The sequence below is a fragment of the Oncorhynchus tshawytscha genome, linkage group LG04 (assembly GCF_018296145.1).
Source record: "Oncorhynchus tshawytscha isolate Ot180627B linkage group LG04, Otsh_v2.0, whole genome shotgun sequence".
NCBI lineage: Eukaryota > Metazoa > Chordata > Actinopteri > Salmoniformes > Salmonidae > Oncorhynchus > Oncorhynchus tshawytscha.
The window spans coordinates 29587086-29598192 of NC_056432.1; the positions used below are offsets into that span (position 1 = coordinate 29587086).

The window sequence follows — 11107 nt, forward strand, 5'->3', positions numbered from 1 at the left end:
ACCAAACCTTTGACCATTTAAGGAGGCCACTGGCTTATAACTTGTCATTAAATACAGCCCAGTGTGAGGGATATTCATTTACACATAGCTAGACTACATTACAACATATAACATTACTTTGAGCCACTGTTCACTGGTGCTGTTTGCTATTCAGTCCTATGGTGTATTAGCCACATGATTCAGCGCTGTAAAATATTTTCCCAATGTGCTGTATTTTATTTTTCTCTTTTATAGATGCCTGCATATTCAGCCTCGCGTTTTCCAATACTGTCTCCCTATCCCACAATCCACTTGTCATTTAAATCTTGCTGGATTCAATCTGAGAGTAAATACAGCCGAATATATTGATAAAGTCACCTTGTCCGAGAGAGATTTACATGGTTATCAAAAGGTCACACCAGGGTAAGCCTACACAAATCAAAGACCTTATTTGAAGTGTTTCTAAAGTGCCCTATGGGAAAAAATGAACGGTGGAAAAACAATTGGAACCCTTTCCCTGTTTGGCCACTAGGTTTTATGGGTATTATGACTCATACTGTGGTACTCTATGTGAGCTGGAGGCAGTATGCATTTTAAAAACATTCCTAATGGTACGAAACCTGAAATTTTTATTTCATTTTATGAGGAATGCGATGTCTTACCTTGCTTCAATGTAGCCTATAGGCTAAATCTGACCATGGAAACGTAGGCTTCACGTGAGTTTCAGGTTTGGGGTAGCCTACAATTTATCCTACCATTTCTACCGTTCTGCGTGACAGTTAATATTTTCATATGCACATTTTTTTGTGGAATAGTTTAATTTCAATAATACAATTTTTGTTTCTCAAAATCATTGCCATGTGGTTAATCATAAAAATCGGAATAAAAATGATACAAACCTAAAAGTTGAAAATCAACTAATGCGAGATCACCAGCCTCTGCCACATGGGCACATTGGACGCTGTTTTGTTAGTGTATGTAGGTTGTTTTGTCTGAAACCTTGTTCCCCCTGCGGCTGTTGCACCAGGTCTCTCTTGAAGAATAGATTTTATCTCAATGATAAAAACCTGTATAAATAAAGGTTAAATAAATAAAAATAAAAATACACTGCGATCCATTGGTGGCTAAAGAAATGAGCGCATGGAACTCATAGCCTTATAGGCCAACGCAGCAGAAGGCCTATAACTTCCATTGCTCTTTCACACTGAGGATTGGTGATTATCAAGAGGGAGATTGTTGGAAAGATTTTTCAAATAGGTTACTGTGAGGAACTATAGTTTTCCTATACAGTGCATTCGGAAAGTATTCAGACCCCTTGACATTTTCCACATTTTGTTACGTTACAGCTTTATTCTTTTAAATTGCCCTCATCAATCTACACTCAATACCGCACAATGACAAAGCAAAAAACGTTTTTTCACAATTTTGCAAACGTATAAAAAAACACTGAATTATCAAATTTACATAAGTATTCAGAACCTTTACTCAGTACTTTGTCAAAACATCTGGGGCAGCGATTATAGCCTCGAGTCTTCTTAGGTATGACGCAACAAGCTTGGCACACCTGTATTTGGGGAGTTTCTCCTATTCTTCTATGCAGATCCTCTCAAGCTCTGTTATGTTGGATAGGGAGTGTCCAGAGATGGTCTCTCCAGAGATGTACGATCAGGTTCAAGTCCGAGCTCTGGCTGGGCATTTAGAGACTTGTCCCGAAGCAACTCCTGCGTTGTCTTGGCTTTGTGCTTAGGGTAATTGTCCTGTTGGATAGTGAACCTTCGCCCCAGTCTGAGGTCCTGAGCACTCTGGAGCAGGTTTTCATCAAGGATCTCTCTGTATTTTGCTCCATTCATCTTTCACTCGATCCTGACTAGTTTCCCAAATCCCTGCCGATGAAAAACATCCCCACAGCATGATGCTGCCACCACCATGCTTCACTGGGGATGGTGTTCTCGGGGTGATGAGAGGTGTTGGGTTTGCGCTTGTCTAATCTGACCAGAGTACCTTCTTCCATATGTTTGGGGAGTCTCCCACATGCCTTTTGGCGAACACTAAACATGTTTGCTTATTTTTTTCTTTAAGCAATGGCTTTTTTTCTGGCCACTCTTCAGTAAAGCTCAGCTCTGTGGAGTGTACGGCTTAAAGTGGTCCTATGAACACATACTCCAATCTTCGCTATGGAGCTTGCAGCTCCTTCAGGGTTATCTTTGGTCTCTTTGTTGCCTCTCTGATTAATGCCCTCCTTGCCTGGTCCATGAGGTTTGGTGGGAGGCCCTCTCATGGCAGGTTTATTGTGGTGTCCTATTCTTTCCATTTTTTAATATTGGATTTAATGGTGCTCCGGGGGATGTTCAAAGTTTCAGATATTTTTTATTACACAATCCTGATCTGTACTTCTCCACAACTTTGTCCCTGACCTGTTTGAAGAGCTCTTTGGTCTTCATAGTGCCGCTTGCTTGGTGGTGCCCCTTGCTTAGTAATGTTGCAGACTCTGGGGCCTTTCAGAACAGGTGCATATATACTAAGATCATGTGTCAGATCAAGTGAGATTTAGATTGCACACAAGTGGACTTTATTTAACTAATTATGTGACTTCTAAAGGTAATTGATTGCACCAGATCTTATTTAGGGGCTTCATAGCAAAGGGGGTGGATACATTAATATCCGGTTTAAATTTTTTATTATTATTATTTTTATTTCACTTCACCAATTTGGACTATTTTGTGTATGTCCACTACATAAAATACAAATAAAAATCAATTTAAAAATTCACAGGTTGAAATGAAACAAAATAGGAAAAACGCCAAGGGGTTGAATACTTTTGCAAGGCACTGTATAAATACAATGGGTGTTTAATACACCCAGTGTATTCCTGCAAAGGAAACACATATAACTTCCTTCATTTTAACATAAAATATAAAACGAAAACCTGGTACAATTAGAAAATGTATATATACGAGTGCATTCTAATAAAAAACTAGAGAACTACCGATAATCAGCTGAACCAATATATCGGGACGATATTGGTCTTCTCTAGTCTATCAACCCTTCTATATCAGATTAGTCAATTGTCCCTCTACATAGCAAAACTGCTGCTATGCCAGCCACCAATAACCGCCTGAGCCACGAGAAATGCACAATGCCGTGGAATATCTACCTGGGAAAATCAGGAGCAAGCTAGCTCATTCTCAAACAGTGTCCAATATCAGGAGCAAGCTAGCTCATTCTCAAACAGTGTCCAAAATCAGGAGCAAGCTAGCTCATTCTCAAACAGTGTCCAAAATCAGGAGCAAGCTAGCTCATTCTCAAACAGTGTCCAAAATCAGGAGCAAGCTAGCTCATTCTCAAACAGTGTCCAAAATCAGGAGCAAGCTAGCTCATTCTCAAACAGTGTCCAAAATCAGGAGCAAGCTAGCTCATTCTCAAACAGTGTCCAAAATCAGGAGCAAGCTAGCTCATTCTCAAACAGTGTCCAAAATCAGGAGCAAGCTAAATCATTCTCAAACAGTGTCCAAAATCAGGAGCAAGCTAGCTCATTCTCAAACAGTGTCCAAAATCAGGAGCAAGCTAGCTCATTCTCAAACAGTGTCCAAAATCAGGAGCAAGCTAGCTCATTCTCAAACAGTGTCCAAAATCAGGAGCAAGCTAGCTCATTCTCAAACAGTGTCCAAAATCAAACTCCTGTTGCTCTCCTTGCACGTTTCATAAGCATTTCCTACATTTTCTCTCCTTGTTAGATATTATGCACATGTATGTCTTGGTAGCAAATGTCCTCACCATTGAGCTAGTTCTCATAGTAGCAGTAAACAGCAGCAGTGATGTGAGCGATGGAGAGAGATGTGAGGAGATGTGAAAGGAAGTGGAGTTACAGCCTCGCTTGCCAAATTAGTTGTTTTGAATTTCGTCCTGGCAGCTGTTGTTTAGAGATGTGTTCTGAGAGCAAAAAAATAACTAAAAGAATCCTGAACACGGAAAATGACTAAAAATACACGTTTCATAAGCATCCATTTGCATTGAATAGATGTCCTTCCAATAAGGCGTGACATGCTGAAGTGATACTTCTATGCAAATGTTGATGATCAGCAGACTAACAGAAGTCCCAAGCACCATAGACTCCACCGATCAGCCAAAACAAGCTCAATAACTCAATGCATGTACACACTCCTATTGAATATGCATTCACCTGTATTGTGAGTAGGCCTATGCCATCTTCATTTACCCAGTTTATCAAGAGAGTTACCATTCAAATAAAGTGATTACAATTATGTTGTCATAGTCAGATTGGTAAAAACTAAGTCACATGTGTTGTTTGATTTAAAAAGTGATGCATTAATGTATACTGTACATGGCTGTCTCTGGGAAATTTGGTCATTGACATTTTCTAATTTAATTATGTTAAATATCGGCTTCCTTGACCCCCAAAAATCGTCATCGGCCCTAAAAAAATCTATATCGTTCGCTCTCTAAGGATTTTAATCAACTGAATACCTGAATTCCCACCAGAATCCCTGAACTCCATTGATTATTGGTCCGTACCAGTAAAATGTTTTATGTGCTATAATTCATTCAATACCTGATGGTGTAACGTTTGTCGTTAAGGGAAGACCAAGGCACAGCGTGATTTGAGTTCATCATATTTTATTAACGAAAAGCTTTGTCGTGCAAAAATACATGCAACCAAACAAAGACAAGATCCCACAACTGAAGGTGGGAAAGGGCTGCCTAAGTATGATCACCAATCAGAGACAACAATAGACAGCTGCCTCTGATTGGGAACCATACTAGGCCAACAAAGAAAAAGAAAACATAGATATACAAAAACTAGAGAGAGAGAAAGAGAGAGAACGAGAGAGAGCGAGAGAGAGAGAGAGAGAGAGAGAGAGAGAGAGAGAGAGAGAGAGAGAGAGAGAGAGAGAGAGAGAGAGAGAGAGAGAGTACTACCTACTGTCCACCTAGTCACACCCTGACCTAACCAAAATATAGAAAATAAACAGCGATCTCTAAGGTCAGGGCGTGACAGATGGATAAAAAAAATCTAAAAGTTTGGGGTATCTTCATTCATTGTCCAACTCTTGCATTTATTAGAATTGTTTTAAAAACCTTTTAACAATGTTGATGACCGTTGCTAATATAACTTATCGTATTTACAGGTATGTACAGGTATGTGTCTTTTACAGTATGTGTTCCAAATTACACCTTATACCCTATGTAGTGTACTACTTTTGAACAGAGCCTGAGGGCCCTGGTCAAAAGTAGTGCACTATACAGCAAAGGGAATAGAATTTGGGATGCAGCATTTCCTGCTGGACGAGAGCCCCCCATGGTAGCATGCTCTCTCTGTGCAGCTGAAATTGGCCCCACCATTTTCAGCCCTTTCAGCCTGTCTGCCCCCCAGAGTCCCTATAAATGAAGAGTGCTTTTGGAGTGCATGAGGGGATTTAATTCAACCTGTTATGCTTCATGTCCCCCACAGGGGGTCTGTCTGTGCTCCTCTGCCAGGGGGCTAAGAGGTAAAGGTCCCCAGGAATGGGGATGGGGACAGGGGAGCATGACACAGACTCATACGGTACGGCTGCACAGGGCTTCCCTGTCAATGACTACACAGAAAAAACAGGGGAGAACAGCGTCCATGGACCATTAAGAAGGGGCAGGGATAGCTATTGGGATGAATCCATCGTAGCAGGGCTTTGACTAATTTTGGATGACGAAAATTGGCCAGCCAAATGACAGTTTAATTAAACAACAGTTTAATTAAAACATTTTGAATTAATAGAACGGGCGTCCCCATTCAAGTCAATGATGGCATAATTGGTGGGCTGGTGGCCATTGCGAGTGTACCCGTAGGAGCAAAGCAGGAAGTGAAATATGTGCTAAAATGTGTGCTGTAATTTGTTGATTAAACTCAACTGACATTACAAAAAAAGACATTCCATTACATGAGCCACATCAGTTGACATCAATTGAATGAACATTCTACATTACCATGGATACTTTTGCATCACAATACAAGGCAGCAAATGCGAGTGTACCCATGAGTTTACCTGTCAAATTGCCAGGGTTAGAGGTTCCAAGCCTGTTCTATTTATTATATGTATATGTTCGCTGCTGCTGCATTGTGGTCAACCTCAACCTTTATTCCAATCAAATATCTTTAATTAAAAAACGTATATCAAGTCCCTCAGCTCCCAGATGAGATTTCCCATGAGAGAGAGACACCCCTGTATCCGGCACTCCTGCTGACATAGAAATAAACACAACAACAGCCTGAAGGCTCTGGGCTTTGGGTTATCTCATCATAGCTGGGACAAACAGCTCTAGAAATGAATGACAAACACCACTTCAAGGTTTATGGCTTTTTGCTCGATAGAAATGAAAAGCCAACAGTTCATGCATGACTGAATGAGAAATAAAATCACGCCACAGAGCGGGCGTCTCTAACTGTAGCCTTCAGAGAGAGAGAGAGAGAGGGAGAGAGAGAGAGAGAAAGAGAGAGAGAGAGAGAGAGAGAGAGAGAGAGAGAGAGAGGGAGAGACAGAGACAGAGACAGAGACAGAGAGAGAGAGAGAGACAGAGAGAGAGAGAGACAGACAGAGAGAGAGAGACAGAGAGACACAGATAGAGAGAGAGACACAGAGAGAGAGAGAGACAGAGAGAGAGAGAGAGAGAGAGAGAGAGAGAGAGAGAGAGAGAGAGAGAGAGAGAGAGAGAGAGAGAGAGAGAGAGAGAGAGAGGGAGAGACAGAGACAGAGACAGACAGACAGAGAGAGAGAGACAGACACAGAGAGAGAGAGAGACAGACAGAGAGAGAGAGAGACAGGGAGAAAGAGAGAGAGGGCGAGAGAGAGACACAGATAGAGAGAGAGACAGACAGACAGAGAGAGAGAGAGAGAGAGAGAGAGAGACAGACAGACAGAGAGTACTACCTACTGTCAAGCACTAGTGAGCAGACTCCATGCTTCTTTCCTATGAAGCTAAACAGCAGCCAATGTCATCTATCAACCCCAAACATAGACAATACACCTACACAATAATACACCACACACACACATCTCTATGGTGTGAGAACTGGAAAGGGCTGCCTGACATTTCCCTCTACTTCTCACTGTGTCATATGAAGCTATCTTTCTCCCCTTCAGCGCCAGCTACAAAACAATGCCACTGAATAATCCATACAGTTCATATTGGAAAAGTGTGTGTGTGTAAGTGTATGCATGTGTGTGTGTGTGTACATGTGTGCATGCGAGCTCTGAGCTCTGAGTTGTCTTATTAAAACCCTAGCCAGGAGAGAGTGTGGTAATTACAGTCCCTCGCCAACACCTTTTAGACTTTGGGCCAAATCCGATGTGTGGCTCCAAATGTCATGCGTCTTAGCCGACAATTAAAACGACACTCCCCCTCAGTGGCTTTTTTAATGGGCTTCCTCAACTAGAAATAAAACCATAAAGGTCTCCTCATAACAGGCACACATTCCTAGATATCATAGTTACTGAACTATCTGAATGTTGTCATTAATTAGCAGGATAGCAAATAATGGATGGCAAATAATTCCACCTTGGCAACTCATCCAAAAACAAGCAGAGAATCGCAGGAACACAACCATAACCAATGTCTACACAGAGACAAGACACAAAACACAAAGACCAAGGTTGGAGACCACCAACACCCATACATTCCTATACACCTAGCTAGCACAGTGCTGGGCTTGACATTCCTCTCTGTTGAGCTCCACAGGGCCTTCTGCATGAGGCCCACATGTGATGTTGCTGAAGCCCTGGTCTGACCCCAAAGTCACCCTACAATGGCAAACATCCAATTAATGGGCCTGTATCTATGCATAGCCTGTCACAATGGCAGCAGCCCCCGGCCTCCTCCCTTTGCTGGGCAGCACCACTACAGTGGGTGCTCAGTGTTCGTGTCACCTCCTAATTGCATTTCTCCCCCATGGTAGAGGTAGGGCTTTGTGCAGCGACCTCGAGGAAGAAAAAGAGAGTCAGACTACCAATTTTAGCTGGCAGGTCGAGAGGAGCAGAGGCACTTAGTCTCGCTCTGGAGGAGAATAGTGAGCTGCAGCTCGTCTATGGAAACCAGGACAAACAAAAGAGATGAGTAAAGGGGAGAGAGAGACAAATCCCTGTCTTTTCCTCCGGGCACTTCGCTGGGTGTGTCTGGGATAGAATGCCAGTGTGGGTACGTGTCTGTGATTGAACAGGGGACAGGGGGAAGGCTTATAACGTGACACAGATTGCAGGCCCAACCTCTGTATGTGCCTCTCTTTCAGGTAGGCTTAAGCTAGACAATACTGTCTTTTACCATGTGGGAAGACTAGGCTTACTCTCCACTCACAGAAAGTGGGAACATCTGATATAATCATAAACATATCCTCCTTTCTTTAATACTGAATCCAAGGACACATTCACTCCATTGAAAATGAAAGATCTCTACACAATGTTGTTTCACGGCACATAGCGGAAACTCAAAGTGATAGCAAAACTGCAGTATGATGTACTTAGCTTTTCTTAAAACATTCTTAATAGGACAAAAAAAAAACGTTCTGCTTCATGGGCCAACAAATGGATTTTAAAATGGGTAAGATCATATTTCTTCATAGGAAGTTAATCATAAGGTCAGGTGTGTATAGTTTGTCATGACAGAACACACTTGGTGGAAGCTAATGGAAGAGGGTTTTTACAGTAAGTAAATTACAAATGGCCCTTCAGTGATGTTAAGGGAGGTATGCCCTGCTTCAAACACATTCTTCTGGGACTTGAATAGATTTGTTTTGAAACGGAAGCAGTGAACCTGTGGAATACTTTTCTCTCCATCCATTACTGAATTACTTTTAAAACGTGACAGAAAGCGACAGAGAGCCGAAGAGGGAGCTAGGGAGAATGACAGGAAAGGTTAAATGTACTTAAAGGCGTGCAGGCTGCATAAAGAACAGAGAGGAGGAGATCATCTCTTTCCCCTGCACTCTGCTTGAGGCACCCTGAAAGTAGCACCTTCAGGAGAAAGAGAGGAAATCACTGCCCTGATACAGAGGGATACTGCAACTTCCAAGTTAAAAGGCAAGCCAACCCAGATTACATATGGCCCTTCGGCCAGCCCTCTCCTGGTGGGTTGACTTCCATACTGGTGGGTTGACTTCCACAGATCCCCCTGTTTGCATTCCTGTGTCTGAGGGTGTCTGAGAGATGCTGTTTGCTTATCAGGATTAACAGCTGGGCGATATGGACATATGGCGATAAAGTGCCTGAATTGATGCGATAACAATAAATAAAATACGTTTATAACATTAATGTGCACCTCAGTTGTTATCTTTTAAAATGATCCCTTAAACTACTACTACTAGTTTGATGGGTGTTGCCATACATTTTCCCATTAACAATAACCCATATTAGCAAATGTAATTGTAATGAAACATAACATTGCACCCCAGTATCTCTACTTGCACATCATCATTTGCACATCTGTCACTCCAGTGTTAATGCTAAATTGTAATTATTTTGCCACTATGGGCTATTTATTGTCTTACCTCCCTAATTTTACTACATTTGCACACACTGTATATAGCTTTTTCTATTGTGTTTTTGACTGTATGTTTGTTATCCCATGAGTAACTCTGTGTTGTTGCTTTTGTCGCACTGCTTTGCTTTATCTTGGCCTGGTCGCAGTTGTAAATGAGAACTTGTTCTCAACTGGCCTACCTGGTGAATTAAAGGTGAAATATTAAAAAATAAATATCAGCAAAATGCCTTTGATAAGTGATCGGTACGGTCTGTGTAGAAAAAGTTCTGTTTATTGTCCCAGCTCTAGTCAGGATGGAGGACGACAGCGAGACAAGGGAACATGGCAGCTCCAGTCAGGAAATCCCCATGGGTCACCACCCAGGTCCCACCCCCAGGGAATAGCAGCCATTGGTTATGGAGAAGGGCCATCTCTATTGGCTAGTCAGCCATGAGCTCTGTGAGGTCCTATTACACTGTCAGGAAGTGATTTTACATAGCTTAATTACCACACTGTATGACTGTTAAACATAGTCATATGGTATGCTAAAACTATTTATTCTGGGATGACACATGACTCTGGGATGACACTTTTATTCTGGGATGACACGCGATCTGACTCTGTCCTGTAGAGGGTGAATTAAGTGTATTGGGCAGAGGGAGGTGGAGGGACGCGACAGGTGAAAGGCTGGGGTGGCTGGGGGGAGAGATGACGGCTGGGAGAGAGAGAGAGGAGGAAGCAAGGTCAGCCACCAAGAGCACAGCCATCACTCCAACACTGACCCGTCTGCCCTGGAAGACACACGCAAACTCACAGAATGCAGCTGTCCCCGCCTTTCAGCTAAAGGCCCGCGGCTGCTGAATCAAGACAAACAGAAGTGTGACGGTCACAGAAGTGTGACGGTCAAGACACCCGAGTCAATCATGGAGCCATATTTATCAGGCCCCACAGACAGACAGACAGACAGACAGACAGACAGACAGACAGACAGACAGACAGACAGACAGACAGACAGACAGACAGACAGAGGGTAATGCCATCAGCTCCACAGAGTATCTTTAACTGTGCTCCTGTAGTGTGAGCCATCACTGCCATCTCCTTGTCACAGAGATCATGCTGTGGATATAGCTATAATAAATGGGCTATCCTCTAAACGCACACACAGAAACCCTCCTCTGCCTCCAGAACTACTGCATTCTCCTGACCCAGTGCAGCACAGGACACGGCCATGACAATGAATCACCTTAAACGGTCTGCTTTTAACTCTGTTGACTGACTGACTGACTGGGCCTTTGGATATCTTCTTTCTATGTTGAAAAAGAACCTGAGCTCTGGCCCTGGGGAGCTGGGCCTCGCCCCCTCGCAGCACTGCCTCATGTTTTTCAAAACAAGACCCTGGACACAAATGGAAAGAACAGAGATGTAGGGAAAGGAGCGAAGGAGGGAGAAAGGGCAGAAGAGAAAGGGACAGAGATGACTCCATCCAGACAGATGGTTAAGAAAGACGTCTGAAGTTATTTCCCTCACAGATAAATATGTTATTAAAACAAGATGAATAACTATTTTCCCGCTCCCTCTCTCCTCCCATCCTACACTCCTTCCTTTAGGGCGCAGAGCCCTTTAAAAG

General features: G+C 42.7%; 1 protein-coding gene across 3 annotated transcripts in view; it reads right to left on the bottom strand.

Moving 5' to 3' along the window:
* LOC112249494 (tetratricopeptide repeat protein 28-like) overlaps positions 1-11107 on the bottom strand; it is a 349205-nt gene that overhangs the window by 146511 nt on the left and 191587 nt on the right. The window lies entirely within an intron of this gene.